Source organism: Oncorhynchus masou, unplaced genomic scaffold (assembly GCF_036934945.1).
Source record: "Oncorhynchus masou masou isolate Uvic2021 unplaced genomic scaffold, UVic_Omas_1.1 unplaced_scaffold_1727, whole genome shotgun sequence".
NCBI classification, from domain to species: Eukaryota; Metazoa; Chordata; class Actinopteri; order Salmoniformes; family Salmonidae; genus Oncorhynchus; species Oncorhynchus masou.
Genome location: NW_027016788.1, coordinates 56,949 through 72,854, shown reverse-complemented (window position 1 = coordinate 72,854; position 15,906 = coordinate 56,949). Strand labels below are relative to the sequence as shown.

The 15,906-nt window shown below is 50.6% G+C and overlaps 1 pseudogene; it reads left to right on the top strand.

Annotated features, from left to right (window-relative positions):
* Nucleotides 1-15,391, top strand: part of LOC135539166 (phosphatidylinositol 4-kinase type 2-beta-like) — a 40,689-nt pseudogene extending 25,298 nt beyond the window's left edge.
* The last annotated feature ends 515 nt before the right edge of the window (nt 15,392-15,906 follow it).

The following is a 15,906-nucleotide window of genomic DNA, read 5'->3' as shown; positions in this document are numbered from 1 at the left end:
GTAGTCTAGTGGTTAGAGTGTAGAGGAGGTAGGGTAGTCTAGTGGTTAGAGTGTAGAGGAGGTAGGTAGCCTAGTGGTTATAGTGTAGAGGAGGCAGGTAGCCTAGTGGTTAGAGTGTAGAGGAGGTAGGTAGTCTACTGGTTAGAGTGTAGAGGAGGCAGGGTAGCCTAGTGGTTAGAGTGTAGAGGAGGCAGGTAGCCTAGTGGTTAGAGTGTAGAGGAGGCAGGTAGCCTAGTGGTTAGAGTGTAGAGGAGGTAGGTAGTCTAGTGGTTAGAGTGTAGAGGAGGTAGGTAGTCTAGTGGTTAGAGTGTAGAGGAGGTAGGTAGTCTAGTGGTTAGAGTGTAGAGGCGGTAGGGTAGTCTAGTGGTTAGAGTGTAGAGGAGGCAGGTAGCCTAGTGGTTAGAGTGTAGAGGCGGCAGGGTAGTCTAGTGGTTAGAGTGTAGAGGAGGCAGGGTAGTCTAGTGGTTAGAGTGTAGAGGAGGCAGGGTAGTCTAGTGGTTAGAGTGTAGAGGCGGCAGGGTAGCCTAGTGGTTAGAGTGTAGGAGCGGCAGGGTAGCCTAGTGGTTAGAGCGTTGGACTAGTAACCGGAAGGTTGTGAGTTCAAACCCCCCGAGTTGAAAAGGTACAAATCTGTCGTTCTGCCCCTGAACAGGCAGTTAACCCACTGTTCCTAGGCCGTCATTGAAAATAAGAATTTGTTCTTAAACTGACTTGCCTGGTTAAATAAAGGTCAAATAAAATCAAAAAAATTAAAAAGGAACACACAGTTCATTCATGCCCTGGAACATCTCACTATAGCTTTGCATTGTGTTCTCCTCCTATGCAGACTCTAACCCGTTCACCCTTCCTCTCCGTTCTCTCTCTTCTCCCTCCCTCTTTCTCTCCATCAGACCGAGGGAATGACAACTGGTTGATCAAGTATGAGAAGCCAGGGGAAGGAGAGGGAGAGAAGGTGAGCTGTGTGTGTGTGTGTGTGTGTGTGTGTGTGGACTGCAGTCCATAGATCATGTGTGTGTTTTGAAAGGAGTGACACGTGGACTGTGTACTCTGTACCATGACTCATAGTTATAACACACTACAGTATGATTTAATACTGTCAGAGGACTAGTTACCATTCAGTATGATTTAATACTGTCTCAGAGGACTAGTTACCATTCAGTATGATTTAATACTGTCTCAGAGGACTAGTTACCATTCAGTATGATTTAATACTGTCTCAGAGGACTAGTTACCATTCAGTATGATTTAATACTGTCTCAGAGGACTAGTTACCATTCAGTATGATTTAATACTCTGAGGACTAGTTACCATTCAGTATGATTTAATACTGTCTCAGAGGACTAGTTACCATTCATTATGATATAGGACTGTCTCAGAGGACTAGTTACCATTCAGTATGATTTAATACTGTCTCAGAGGACTAGTTACCATTCAGTATGATATAGGACTGTCTCAGAGGACTAGTTACCATTCAGTATGATATAGGACTGTCTCAGAGGACTAGTTACCATTCAGTATGATTTAATACTGTCTCAGAGGACTAGTTACCATTCAGTATGATATAGGACTGTCTCAGAGGACTAGTTACCATTCAGTATGATGTAATACTGTCTCAGAGGACTAGTTACCATTCAGTATGATATAAGACTGTCTCAGAGGACTAGTTACCATTCAGTATGATATATGACTGTCTCAGAGGACTAGTTACCATTCAGTATGATGTAATACTGTCTCAGAGGACTAGTTACCATTCAGTATGATATAGGACTGTCTCAGAGGACTAGTTACCATTCATTATGATGTAATACTGTCTCAGAGGACTAGTTACCATTCAGTATGATATAGGACTGGTCAGAGGACTAGACTCTGACTCTTATCTAGCTGGCATTCATTCATTCATTACCTTTATATAATCGCAGGTTGATGTTTTATTGCCATGAATCTGAGCGATTTCCCCATTGAGATAGGCCAGCTGCAAAGTCAAAATTGGCTAGATTATAAAACTGAATGAAAACAAAAATGTGTTTTTTTTTCATCTTACTTTAAGGTCAGGGTTAGACGGTAGGGTTAAGGTCAGGGTTAGACGGTAGGGTCAGGGTTAGACGGTAGGGTCAGGGTTAGACGGTAGGGTCAGGGTTAGACGGTAGGGTCAGGGTTAGACGGTAGGGTCAAGGTTAGACGGTAGGGTCAAGGTCAGGGTTAGACGGTAGGGTCAAGGTTAGACGGTAGGGTTAAGGTCAGGGTTAGACGGTAGGGTTAAGGTCAGGGTTAGACGGTAGGGTCAAGGTCAGGGTTAGACGGTAGGGTCAAGGTCAGGGTTAGACGGTAGGGTCAAGGTCAGGGTTAGACGGTAGGGTCAAGGTCAGGGTTAGACGGTAGGGTCAAGGTCAGGGTTAGACGGTAGGGTCAAGGTCAGGGTTAGACGGTAGGGTCAAGGTCAGGGTTAGACGGTAGGGTCAAGGTCAGGGTTAGACGGTAGGGTCAAGGTCAGGGTTAGACGGTAGGGTCAAGGTCAGGGTTAGACGGTAGGGTCAAGGTCAGGGTTAGACGGTAGGGTCAAGGTCAGGGTTAGACGGTAGGGTCAAGGTCAGGGTTAGACGGTAGGGTCAAGGTCAGGGTTAGACGGTAGGGTCAAGGTCAGGGTTAGACGGTAGGGTCAAGGTCAGGGTTAGACGGTAGGGTCAAGGTCAGGGTTAGACGGTAGGGTCAAGGTCAGGGTTAGACGGTAGGGTCAAGGTCAGGGTTAGACGGTAGGGTCAAGGTCAGGGTTAGACGGTAGGGTCAGGGTTAGACGGTAGGGTCAGGGTTAGACGGTAGGGTCAGGGTTAGACGGTAGGGTCAGGGTTAGACGGTAGGGTCAGGGTTAGACGGTAGGGTCAGGGTTAGACGGTAGGGTCAGGGTTAGACGGTAGGGTCAGGGTTAGACGGTAGGGTCAGGGTTAGACGGTAGGGTCAGGGTTAGACGGTAGGGTCAGGGTTAGACGGTAGGGTCAGGGTTAGACGGTAGGGTCAGGGTTAGACGGTAGGGTCAAGGTCAGGGTTAGACGGTAGGGTCAGGGTTAGACGGTAGGGTCAAGGTCAGGGTTAGACGGTAGGGTCAGGGTCAGGGTTAGACGGTAGGGTCAGGGTCAGGGTTAGACGGTAGGGTCAGGGTCAGGGTTAGACGGTAGGGTCAGGGTCAGGGTTAGGGTCAGGGTCAGGGTTAGACGGTTAGGGTCAGGGTTAGACGGTAGGGTTAAGGTCAGGGTTAGACGGTAGGGTTAAGGTCAGGGTTAGACGGTAGGGTTAACAGTGTGGTGCTGGTCCTCTAGCCCAGGGGGCTGGTCCTCTAGCCCAGGGGGCTGGTCCTTTAGCCCAGGGGGGCTGGTCCTTTAGCCCAGGGGGGCTGGTCCTTTAGCCCAGGGGGGCTGGTCCTTTAGCCCGAGGGGCTGGTCTACCTCCTTTAGCCCGGGGGGCTGGTCTACCTCCTCTAGCCCGGGGGGCTGGTCCACCTCCTCTAGCCCGGGGGGCTGGTCCACCTCCTCTAGCCCGGGGGGCTGGTCCACCTCCTCTAGCCCGGGGGGCTGGTCTACCTCCTTTAGCCCGGGGGGATGGTCTACCTCCTCTAGCCCGGGGGCTGGTCTACCTCCTCTAGCCCGGGGGGCTGGTCTACCTCCTCTAGCCCGGGGGCTGGTCTACCTCCTCTAGCCCGGGGGGCTGGTCCACCTCCTCTAGCCCGGGGGGCTGGTCCACCTCCTTTAGCCCGGGGGGCTGGTCCACCTCCTTTAGCCCGGGGGGCTGGTCTACCTCCTTTAGCCCGGGGGGCTGGTCTACCTCCTTTAGCCCGGGGGGCTGGTCTACCTCCTTTAGCCCGGGGGGCTGGTCTACCTCCTTTAGCCCGGGGGGCTTGTCCTTTAGCCCAGGGGGCTGGTCCACCTCCTTTAGCCCGGGGGGCTGGTCCACCTCCTTTAGCCCGGGGGGCTTGTCCTTTAGCCCAGGGGGCTGGTCCACCTCCTTTAGCCCGGGGGGCTGGTCTACCTCCTTTAGCCCGGGGGGCTTGTCCTTTAGCCCAGGGGGCTGGTCCACCTCCTTTAGCCCGGGGGGCTGGTCCACCTCCTTTAGCCCGGGGCTGGGCCACCTCCAGAAGCCCGGGGGGCTGGTCCACCTCCTTTAGCCCGGGGGGCTGGTCCACCTCCTTTAGCCCGGGGGGCTGGTCCACCTCCTTTAGCCCGGGGGGCTGGTCCACCTCCTTTAGCCCGGGGGGCTGGTCCACCTTCTTTAGCCCGGGAGGCTGGTCCACCTCCTTTAGCCCGGGGGGCTGGTCTACCTCCTTTAGCCCGGGGGGCTTATCTCTTTCCGGGCTGGTATATCTCCTTTAGTCCGGGGGGCTGGTCTACCTCCTTTAGCCCGGGGGGCTGGTCTACCTCCTTTAGCCCGGGGGGCTGGTCTACCTCCTTTAGCCCAGGGGGCTGTTCCATCTCCTTTAGCCCAGGGGGCTTGTCTACCTCCTTTAGCCCAGGGGGCTGGTCTACCTCGTTTAGCCTGGGGGGCTAGTCCTTTAGCCCAGGGGGCTGGTCTACCTCCTTTAGCCCGGGGGGCTGGTCTACCTCCTTTAGCCCGGGGGGCTGGTCCACCTCCTTTAGCCCGGGGGGCTGGTCTACCTCCGGGCTGGTCTACCTCCTTTAGCCCAGGGGGCTGGTCTACCTCCTTTAGCCCAGGGGGCTGTTCCACCTCCTTTAGCCCAGGGGGCTGGTCTACCTCCTTTAGCCCAGGGGGCTGGTCTACCTCCTTTAGCCTGGGGGCTAGTCCTTTAGCCCAGGGGCTGGTCTACCTCCTTTAGCCCGGGGGGCTGGTCTACCTCCTTTAGCCCGGGGGGCTGGTCCACCTCCTTTAGCCCGGGGGGCTGGTCTACCTCCGGGCTGGTCTACCTCCTTTAGCCCAGGGGGCTGTTCCACCTCCTTTAGCCCAGGGGGCTGGTCTACCTCCTTTAGCCCAGGGGGCTGGTCTACCTCCTTTAGCCTGGGGGGCTAGTCCTTTAGCCCAGGGGGCTGGTCTACCTCCTTTAGCCCGGGGGGCTGGTCTACCTCCTTTAGCCCGGGGGGCTGGTCCACCTCCTTTAGCCCGGGGGGCTGGTCTACCTCCGGGCTGGTCTACCTCCTTTAGCCCGGGGGGCTGGTCTACCTCCTTTAGCCCGGGGGGCTGGTCCACCTCCTTTAGCCCAGGGGGTTGGTCTACCTCCTTTAGCCCAGGGGGTTGGTCTACCTCCTCTAGCCCAGGGGGCTGGTCCACCTCCTCTAGCCCAGGGGGCTGGTCTACCTCCTTTAGCCCAGGGGGATGGTCCACCTCCTTTAGCCCAGGGGGCTGGTCCACCTCCTTTAGCCCGGGGGGCTGGTCTACCTCCGGGCTGGTCTACCTCCTTTAGCCCAGGGGGCTGGTCTACCTCCTTTAGCCCAGGGGGCTGGTCTACCTCCTTTAGCCCAGAGGGATAGTCTTCAGAGAGTCCTTAAAAAATGTAATGAGAAACATCCAGGAACACCCACATTCCTATTACCTAAACATAATACAAGTTACCCCCCCCCCCCCCCCCAATTTAAATCCAACAGAACGTATTGAAATCATCTCTTCTCTCCACTCTCGTTGTTCAAGACATTTTTATGAATGAATTCTCTTTAAAACAACTGTTTGGTGTTTTGGGACCGTTCTACCAAGGGAGTTCCCAGGACTTCACTGCCCTGAAACATGTCTCATCTGTGTTTCTGTGGCGTTGGTTCTGCTCCATGTTGTGGACCAGACCCAGTTGGTTCTGCTCCATGTTTTGGACCAGACCCAGTTGGTTCTGCTCCACGTTTTGGACCAGACCCAGTTGGTTCTGCTCCACGTTTTGGACCAGACCCAGTTGGTCCTGCTCCACGTTTTGGACCAGACCCAGTTGGTTCTGCTCCACGTTTTGGACCAGACCCAGTTGGTTCTGCTCCACGTTTTGGACCAGACCCAGTTGGTTCTGCTCCATGTTTTGGACCAGACCCAGTTGGTTCTGCTCCACGTTGTGGACCAGACCCAGTTGGTTCTGCTCCACGTTTTGGACCAGACCCAGTTGGTTCTGCTCCATGTTTTGGACCAGACCCAGTTGGTTCTGCTCCACGTTTTGGACCAGACTCAGTTGGTTCTGCTCCATGTTTTGGACCAGACCCAGTTGGTTCTGCTCCACGTTTTGGACCAGACTCAGTTGGTTCTGCTTCACGTTTTGGACCAGACCCAGTTGGTTCTGCTCCACGTTTTGGACCAGACCCAGTTGGTTCTGCTCCACGTTTTGGACCAGACCCAGTTGGTTCTGCTCCACGTTTTGGACCAGACCCAGTTGGTCCTGCTCCATGTTTTGGACCAGACCCAGTTGGTTCTGCTCCATGTTTTGGACCAGACCCAGTTGGTTCTGCTCCACGTTTTGGACCAGACCCAGTTGGTTCTGCTCCACGTTTTGGACCAGATGCAGTTGGTTCTGCTCCACGTTTTGGACCAGACCCAGTTGGTTCTGCTCCACGTTTTGGACCAGACCCAGTTGGTTCTGCTTCACGTTTTGGACCAGACCCAGTTGGTTCTGCTTCACGTTTTGGACCAGACCCAGTTGGTTCTGCTCCATGTTTTGGACCAGACCCAGTTGGTTCTGCTCCACGTTTTGGACCAGACCCAGTTGGTTCTGCTCCACGTTTTGGACCAGACCCAGTTGGTTCTGCTTCATGTTTTGGACCAGACCCAGTTGGTTCTGCTCCACGTTTTGGACCAGACCCAGTTGGTCCTGCTCCACGTTTTGGACCAGACCCAGTTGGTTCTGCTCCATGTTTTGGACCAGACCCAGTTGGTTCTGCTCCACGTTTTGGACCAGACCCAGTTGGTTCTGCTCCATGTTTTGGACCAGACCCAGTTGGTTCTGCTCCACGTTTTGGACCAGACCCAGTTGGTTCTGCTCCACGTTTTGGACCAGACCCAGTTGGTTCTGCTCCACGTTTTGGACCAGACCCAGTTGGTTCTGCTCCATGTGTGACCAAAGTGTTGGACCCAGTTTATCATGTTCACCGGTTCTCCTTTCAGAGTGATGAATCATAAAAATCAATAAAAAACCTGATTTGTATATAATTCTTCTATAATTTCCTTGACAGTCGACCATTGAAAGAGTTTTATGCAATTCTATCAATACTGAACAATATGTAGCTAATCAATACTGAACAATATGTAGCTAATCAATACTGAACAATATGTAGCTAATCAATACTGAACAATATGTAGCTAATCAATAAGTGTCTCTCTATCAGGCCATCCAGACAGAACAGAGAGTAGAGACCAGGTTATAGACAACCATCAATCAATACTGAACAATATGTAGCTAATCAATACTGAACAATATGTAGCTAATCAATACTGAACAATATGTAGCTAATCAATACTGAACAATATGTATCTAATCAATGTGTCGTGTCTCTATCAGGCCATCCAGATAGCAGCTATAGACAACGGCCTGGCCTTCCCCTTCAAACACCCTGACGAGTGGAGAGCCTGTAAGTTACTGTTGCCTCCACACACACACACACACACACACACACACACACAGATACACACCCTTACTGGTCCTCTCCTGTCCCCTATAGACCCGTTCCATTGGGCGTGTCTGCCCCAGGCTAAAGTGCCCTTCTCCCAGGAGAGCAGAGAGCTGGTGCTGTCCCGTCTGTCAGACATGAACTTCGTTCAGGACCTCTGTGAAGACCTCTACGAACTGTTTATGGTGGATATCTGTCTCTCTGTCTCTCGCTCTTTCTCTCGCTCTCTGTCTCTCTCTCTGTCTCTCTGTCTCTCTGTCTCTCTGTCTCTCTGTCTCTCTGTCTCTCTGTCTCTCTGTCTCTCTGTCTCTCTGTCTCTCTGTCTCGCTCTCTTTCTCTCGCTCTCTTTCTCTCGCTCTCTTTCTCTCGCTCTCTTTCTCTCGCTCTCTTTCTCTCGCTCTCTTTCTCTCGCTCTCTGTCTCTCGCTCTCTGTCTCTCGCTCTCTGTCTCTCGCTCTCTGTCTCTCGCTCTCTGTCTCTCGCTCTCTGTCTCTCGCTCTCTGTCTCTCGCTCTCTGTCTCTCGCTCTCTGTCTCTCGCTCTCTGTCTCTCGCTCTCTGTCTCTCGCTCTCTGTCTCTCGCTCTCTGTCTCTCGCTCTCTGTCTCTCGCTCTCTGTCTCTCGCTCTCTGTCTCTCGCTCTCTGTCTCTCGCTCTCTGTCTCTCGCTCTCTGTCTCTCGCTCTCTGTCTCTCGCTCTCTGTCTCTCGCTCTCTGTCTCTCGCTCTCTGTCTCTCGCTCTCTGTCTCTCGCTCTCTGTCTCTCGCTCTCTGTCTCTCGCTCTCTGTCTCTCGCTCTCTGTCTCTCGCTCTCTGTCTCTCGCTCTCTGTCTCTCGCTCTCTGTCTCTCGCTCTCTGTCTCTCGCTCTCTGTCTCTCGCTCTCTGTCTCTCGCTCTCTGTCTCTCGCTCTCTGTCTCTCGCTCTCTGTCTCTCGCTCTCTGTCTCTCGCTCTCTGTCTCTCGCTCTCTGTCTCTCGCTCTCTGTCTCTCGCTCTCTGTCTCTCGCTCTCTGTCTCTCGCTCTCTGTCTCTCGCTCTCTGTCTCTCGCTCTCTGTCTTCGCTCTCTGTCTCTCGCTCTCTGTCTCGTTTCGCTCTCTGTCTCTCGCTCTCTGTCTCTCGCTCTCTGTCTCTCGCTCTCTGTCTCTCGCTCTCTGTCTCTCGCTCTCTGTCTCTCGCTCTCTGTCTCTCGCTCTCTGTCTCTCGCTCTCTGTCTCTCGCTCTCTGTCTCTCGCTCTCTGTCTCTCGCTCTCTGTCTCTCGCTCTCTGTCTCTCGCTCTCTGTCTCTCGCTCTCTGTCTCTTTCTCTCGCTCTCTGTCTCTTTCTCTCGCTCTCTGTCTCTTTCTCTCGCTCTCTGTCTCTTTCTCTCGCTCTCTGTCTCTTTCTCTCGCTCTCTGTCTCTTTCTCTCGCTCTCTGTCTCTCTTTCTCTCGCTCTCTGTCTCTCTTTCTCTCGCTCTCTGTCTCTCTCTGTCTCTCTCTGTCTCCAACCTCACTCTCTCTCTCTCTCTCTCTGTTTGTGTTTCAGGCAGATAAAGGTTTTGACAAGACCATGTTTGAAAAGCAGATGTCCGTCATGAGAGGACAGGTGAGTTCTCTTCCTGTTTACCTTTGTGGATAAAGTAAAGTAGCACCCTATTCCCTATATAGTGCACTACTTTAGCCCAGAGCCCTATGGCACCCTATTCCCTATGTAGTACACTACTTTAGACCAGAGCCCTATGGCACCCTATTCCCTATATAGTGCACTACTTTAGACCAGAGCCCTATGGCACCCTATTCCCTATATAGTGCACTACTTTAGACCAGAGCCCTATGGCACCCTATTCCCTATATAGTGCACTACTATAGACCAGAGCCCTATGGCACCCTATTCCCTATATAGTGCACTACTTTAGACTAGGGCCCTATGGCACCCTATTCCCTATATAGTGCACTACTATAGACCAGAGCCCTATTCCCTATATAGTGCACTACTATAGACCAGAGCCCTATGGCACCCTATTCCCTATATAGTGCACTACTTTAGCCCAGAGCCCTATTCCCTATATAGTGCACTACTATAGACCAGAGCCCTATTCCCTATATAGTGCACTACTATAGACCAGAGCCCTATGGCACCCTATTCCCTATATAGTGCACTACTTTAGCCCAGAGCCCTATGGTACCCTATTCCCTATATAGTGTACTACTTTAGACCAGAGCCCTATGGCACCCTATTCCCTATATAGTGTACTACTATAGACCAGAGCCCTATGGCACCCTATTCCCTATATAGTGCACTACTTTAGACCAGGGCCCTATGGCACCCTATTCCCTATATAGTGTACTACTATAGACCAGAGCCCTATGGCACCCTATTCCCTATATAGTGCACTACTATAGACCAGAGCCCTATGGCACCCTATTCCCTATATTGTGCACTACTTTAGACCAGAGCCCTATGGCACCCTATTCCCTATATAGTGCACTACTTTAGACCAGAGCCCTATGGCACCCTATTCCCTATATAGTGCACTACTTTAGACCAGAGCCCTATGGCACCCTATTCCCTATATAGTGCACTACTCTGGTCACCCTATTCCCTATATAGTGCACTACTTTAGACCAGAGCCCTATGGTACCCTATTCCCTATATAGTGCACTACTTTAGACCAGAGACCTATGGTACCCTATTCCCTATATAGTGCACTACTTTAGACCAGAGCCCTATGGCACCCTATTCCCTATATAGTGTACTACTATAGACCAGAGCCCTATGGCACCCTATTCCCTATATAGTGCACTACTTTAGACCAGAGCCCTATGGCACCCTATTCCCTATATAGTGCACTACTTTAGACCAGAGCCATGTGGCACCCTATTCCCTATATAGTGCACTACTTTAGACCAGAACCATGTGGCACTATATTCCCTATATAGTGCACTACTTTAGACATTACATTACATTTAAGTCATTTAGCAGACGCTCTTATCCAGAGCGACTTACAAATTGGGCCAGAGCCCTATGGCACCCTATTCCCTATATAGTGCACTACTTTAGACCAGAGCCCTATGGTACCCTATTCCCTATATAGTGCACTACTTTAGACCAGAGCCCTATGGCACCCTATTCCCTATATAGTGCACTACTTTAGATCAGAGCCCTATGGCACCCTATTCCCTATATAGTGCACTACTTTAGACCAGAGCCCTATGGCACCCTATTCCCTATTATAGTGCACTACTTTAGACCAGACCCCTATGGCACCCTATTCCCTATATAGTGTACTACTTTAGACCAGAACCCTATGGTACCCTATTCCCTATATAGTGCACTACTTTAGTTCAGAGCCCTATGGCACCCTATTCCCTATATAGTGCACTACTTTAGACCAGAGCCCTATGGTACCCTATTCCCTATATAGTGCACTACTTTAGCCCAGAGCCCTATGGCACCCTATTCCCTATATAGTGTACTACTTTAGATCAGAGCCCTATGGCACTATATTCCCTATATAGTGCACTACTTTAGACCAGAACCCTATGGTACCCTATTCCCTATATAGTGCACTACTTTAGACCAGAGCCCTATGGCACCCTATTCCCTATATAGTGGATACTACTTCCCAGAGCCCTATGGCACCCTATTCCCTATATAGTGCACTACTTTAGCCCAGAGCCCTATGGCACACTATTCCCTATATAGTGCACTACTTTAGACCAGAGCCATGTGGCACTATATTCCCTATATAGTGCACTACTTTAGACCAGAGCCCTATGGCACTATATTCCCTATATAGTGCACTACTTTAGACCAGAGCCCTATGGCACTATATTCCCTATATAGTGCACTACTTTATACCAGAGCCCTATGGCACCCTACTCCCTATATAGTGCACTACTTTAGCCCAGAGCCCTATGGCACACTATTCCCTATATAGTGCACTACTTTAGACCAGAGCCCTATGGTACCCTATTCCCTATATAGTGCACTACTTTAGCCCAGAGCCCTATGGCACACTATTCCCTATATAGTGTACTACTTTAGGCCAGAGCCCTATGGCACCCTATTCCCTATATTTTGCACTACTTTAGATCAGAGCCCTATGGTACCCTATTCCCTATGTAGTGCACTACTTTAGACCAGAGCCCTATGGCACCCTATTCCATATATAGTGCACTACTTTAGCCCAGAGCCCTATGGCACCCTATTCCCTATATAGTGCACTACTTTAGACCAGAGCCCTATGGCACCCTATTCCCTATATAGTGCACTACTTTAGACCAGGGCCCTATGGCACTATATTCCCTATATAGTGTACTACTTTAGACCAGAGCCCTATGGTACCCTATTCCCTATATAGTGCACTACTTTAGACCAGAGCCCTATGGCACTATATTCCCTATATAGTGCACTACTTTAGCCCAGAGCCCTATGGCACCCTATTCCCTATATAGTGTACTACTTTAGACCAGAGCCCTATGGCACCCTATTCCCTATGTAGTGCACTACTTTAGACCAGAGCCCTATGGCACCCTATTCCCTATATAGTGTACTACTTTAGATCAGAGCCCTATGGCACCCTATTCCCTATATAGTGTACTACTTTAGACCAGAGCCCTATGGCACCCTATTCCCTATATAGTGCACTACTTTAGACCACAGTCCTATGTTACCCTATTCCCCATATAGTGTACTACTTTAGACCAGAGCCATGTGGCACTATATTCCCTATATAGTGTACTACTCTGGTCACCCTATTCCCTATATAGTGCACTACTTTAGACCAGAGCCCTATGGCACTATATTCCCTATATAGGGCACTACTTTAGACCAAAGCCCTATGGCACCCTATTCCCTATATAGTGCACTACTTTAGACCAGAGCCCTATGGCACCCTATTCCCTATATAGTGCACTACTTTAGATCAGAGCCCTCTGGCACTATATTCCCTATATAGTGTACTACTCTGGTCACCCTATTCCCTATATAGTGCACTACTTTAGACCAGAGACCTATGGCATCCTATTCCCTATATAGTGCACTACTTTAGACCAGAGCCCTCTGGCACTATATTCCCTATATAGTGTACTACTTTAGACCAGAGCCCTATGGCACCCTATTCCCTATATAGTGCACTACTTTAGATCAGAGCCCTATGGCACCCTATTCCCTATATAGTGTACTACTCTGGTCTAAAGTAGTGCACTATATAGGGAATAGGGTGCTGATTGAGACACTGTGTATATGTACATGGAATACCAGAATAATACCTGCAAACCCCTCATTCCAAAATCACGGGCAGCTGCTGAGCGGTGTCATTAACATGGAGTTGGTCCACCCGTTGCTGTGACAACAGCCTCCACTCTTCTGGGAACTCTTTCCACTAGATGCTGGAACATTGCTGCTATAACAGCCTCCACTCTTCTGGGAAGGCTTTCCAGTAGATGCTGGAACATTGCTGCTATAACAGCCTCCACTCTTCTGGGAAGGCTTTCCACTAGATGTTGGAACATTGCTGCTATAACAGCCTCCATTCTGCTGGGAAGGCTTTCCACTAGATGTTGGAACATTGCTGCTATAACAGCCTCCACTCTTCTGGGAAGGCTTTAATATGGAGTTGGTCCCCCCTTTGCTGCTATAACAGCCTCCACTCTTCTGGGAAGGCTTTCCACTAGATGTTGGAACAGTGCTGCTATAACAGCCTCCACTCTTCTGGGAAGGCTTTCCACTAGATGTAGGAACATTGCTGCTATAACAGCCTCCACTCTTCTGGGAAGGCTTTCCACTAGATGTTGGAACATTGCTGCTATAACAGCCTCCACTCTTCTGGGAAGGCTTTCCACTAGATGTTGGAACATTGCTGCTATAACAGCCTCCACTCTTCTGGGAAGGCTTTCCACTAGATGTTGGGACATTGCTGCTATAACAGCCTCCACTCTTCTGGGAAGGCTTTCCACTAGATGTTGGAACATTGCTGCTAAAACAGCCTCCACTCTTCTGGGAATGCTTTCCACTAGATGTTGGAACATTGCTGCTATAACAGCCTCCACTCTTCTGGGAAGACTTTCCACTAGATGTTGGAACATTGCTGCTATAACAGCCTCCACTCTTCTGGGAATGCTTTCCACTAAATGTTGGAACATTGCTGCTTTAACAGCCTCCACTCTTCTGGGAAGGCTTTCCACTAGATGTAGGAACATTGCTGCTATAACAGCCTCCACTCTTCTGGGAAGGCTTTCCACTAGATGTTGGAACATTGCTGCTATAACAGCCTCCACTCCTCTGGGAAGGCTTTCCACTAGATGTTGGAACATTGCTGCTATAACAGCCTCCACTCTTCTGGGAAGGCTTTCCACTAGATGTTGGAACATTGCTGCTATAACAGCCTCCACTCTTCTGGGAAGGCTTTCCACTAGATGTTGAAATATTGCTGCTATAACAGCCTCCACTCTTCTAGGAAGGCTTTCCACTAGATGTAGGAACATTGCTGCTATAACAGCCTCCTCTCTTCTGGGAAGGCTTTCCACTAGATGTTGGAACATTGCTGCTATAACAGCCTCCACTCTGCTGGGAAGGCTTTCCACTAGATGTTGGAACATTGCTCCACTCTTCTGGGAAGGCTTTCCACTAGATGTTGGAACATTGCTGCTATAACAGCCTCCACTCCTCTGGGAAGGCTTTCCACTAGATGTTGGGACATTGCTGCTATAACAGCCTCCACTCTTCTGGGAAGGCTTTCCACTAGATGTTGGGACATTGCTGCTATAACAGCCTCCACTCTTCAAGGAAGGCTTTCCACTAGATGTTGGAACATTGCTGCTATAACAGCCTCCACTCTTCGGGGAAGGCTTTCCACTAGATGTTGGAACATTGCTGTGGGGACTTGCTTCCTTTCAGCCACAAGAGCCTTCCAAATCATCCCAAAGGTGTTCACTGTGGTTGAGGTCAGGACTCTGTGCAGGCCAGTCAAGTTCTTCCACTCTGACCTCAACAAACCATTTCTGTATGGACCTTGCTTTGTGGGGGACATTGTCATGCTGAAACAGGAAAGGATCTTCTGTTGCCATACAGTTGGAAGCACAGCCCCAGAACATTATTCCTCCTCCACCAAATGTTACAGTTACCACTATCCATTGGGGCAGGTTCTCCTAGTGGATGAAGGGGTGTCCACATACTGCTGTGTATATAGAGTACGACCTTTCTTTGTGACTCCAAATTGAGCTCAGGTGCATCCAATTTCCTTTCATCAAGGAGTCCACCTGAATGTCTTTCATTGTTCCTTTTTCACCTCTTTCTGTTAATTTCTGTTCTCCTCCTGTCTCTCCTCTCTCTCTCTCTGTCGCTCCTCTCTCTCTCTGTCTCTCCTCTCTGTCTCCTCTCTCTCCTCTCTGTCTCCTCTCTCTCCTCTCTGTCTCCTCTCTCTCCTCTCTGTCTCCTCTCTGTCTCCTCTCTCTCTCTCTCTCTCTCTCTCTCCTCTCTCTCTCTGTCTCTCCTCTCTAGATCTTAAACCTGAGCCAGGCGTTGAAGGACAATAAAACTCCCATTCAGTTGGTCCAGATGCCCAGAGTCGTTGTGGAGAGACGGAGGACTGGAGGACAGGGGAGGGTGGTGACATTAGGAACAGCTTTCACCCAGACCTTCCACTGCAAGAGACCGTTCTTCTCTTCCTGGTAGAGGGAGGGATGGCTGGGTGGAGAGATGAGGGAGGGAAGAGAGGGAGCCTCCACTGCAACACAATGACCTTCCCTCCTGGTAGAGAGTGTGAGAGAGAGAAATGAAGAGACTCTCAGAGCATCTTTCCTCCTGGTAGAGGGAGGGAGAAGGTCGGCGAGGGAGAAATGGTGAGAGGGTGAGAGAGGGAAATGAAGAGACTCAGAGCATCTTTCCTCCTGGTAGAGCAAGGGTGAGGGATGGTGAGCGAGGGAGAAATGGTGAGAGGGTGAGAGGGTGAGAGAGGGTGAGGGAGGGTGGTTGAGAGAGGGAAATGAAGAGACTCAAGAGCATCTTTCCTCCTGGTAGAGGGAGGGTGAGAGAGGGAGAAATGGTGAGAGGGTGAGGGAGGGAGGGAGGGTGAGAGAGGGAGAAATGAAGAGACTCTCAGAGCATCTTTCCTCCTGGTAGAGCAAGGGTGAGAGAGGGAGAAATGGTGTGAGGGTGAGAGAGAGGGAGGGATGGTGAGCGAGGGAGAAATGGTGAGAGGGTGAGAGAGGGTGAGAGAGGGTGAGAGAGGGTGAGGGAGGGAGAAATGAAGAGACTCAGAGAGCCTTTCCTCCTGGGGGATTGGTTTGGAGTTGGACGTCACACATCTGGGGAAACATCCCAAATAGTTCCCTATTCCCTTTATAGTGCACTACATTAGGTCC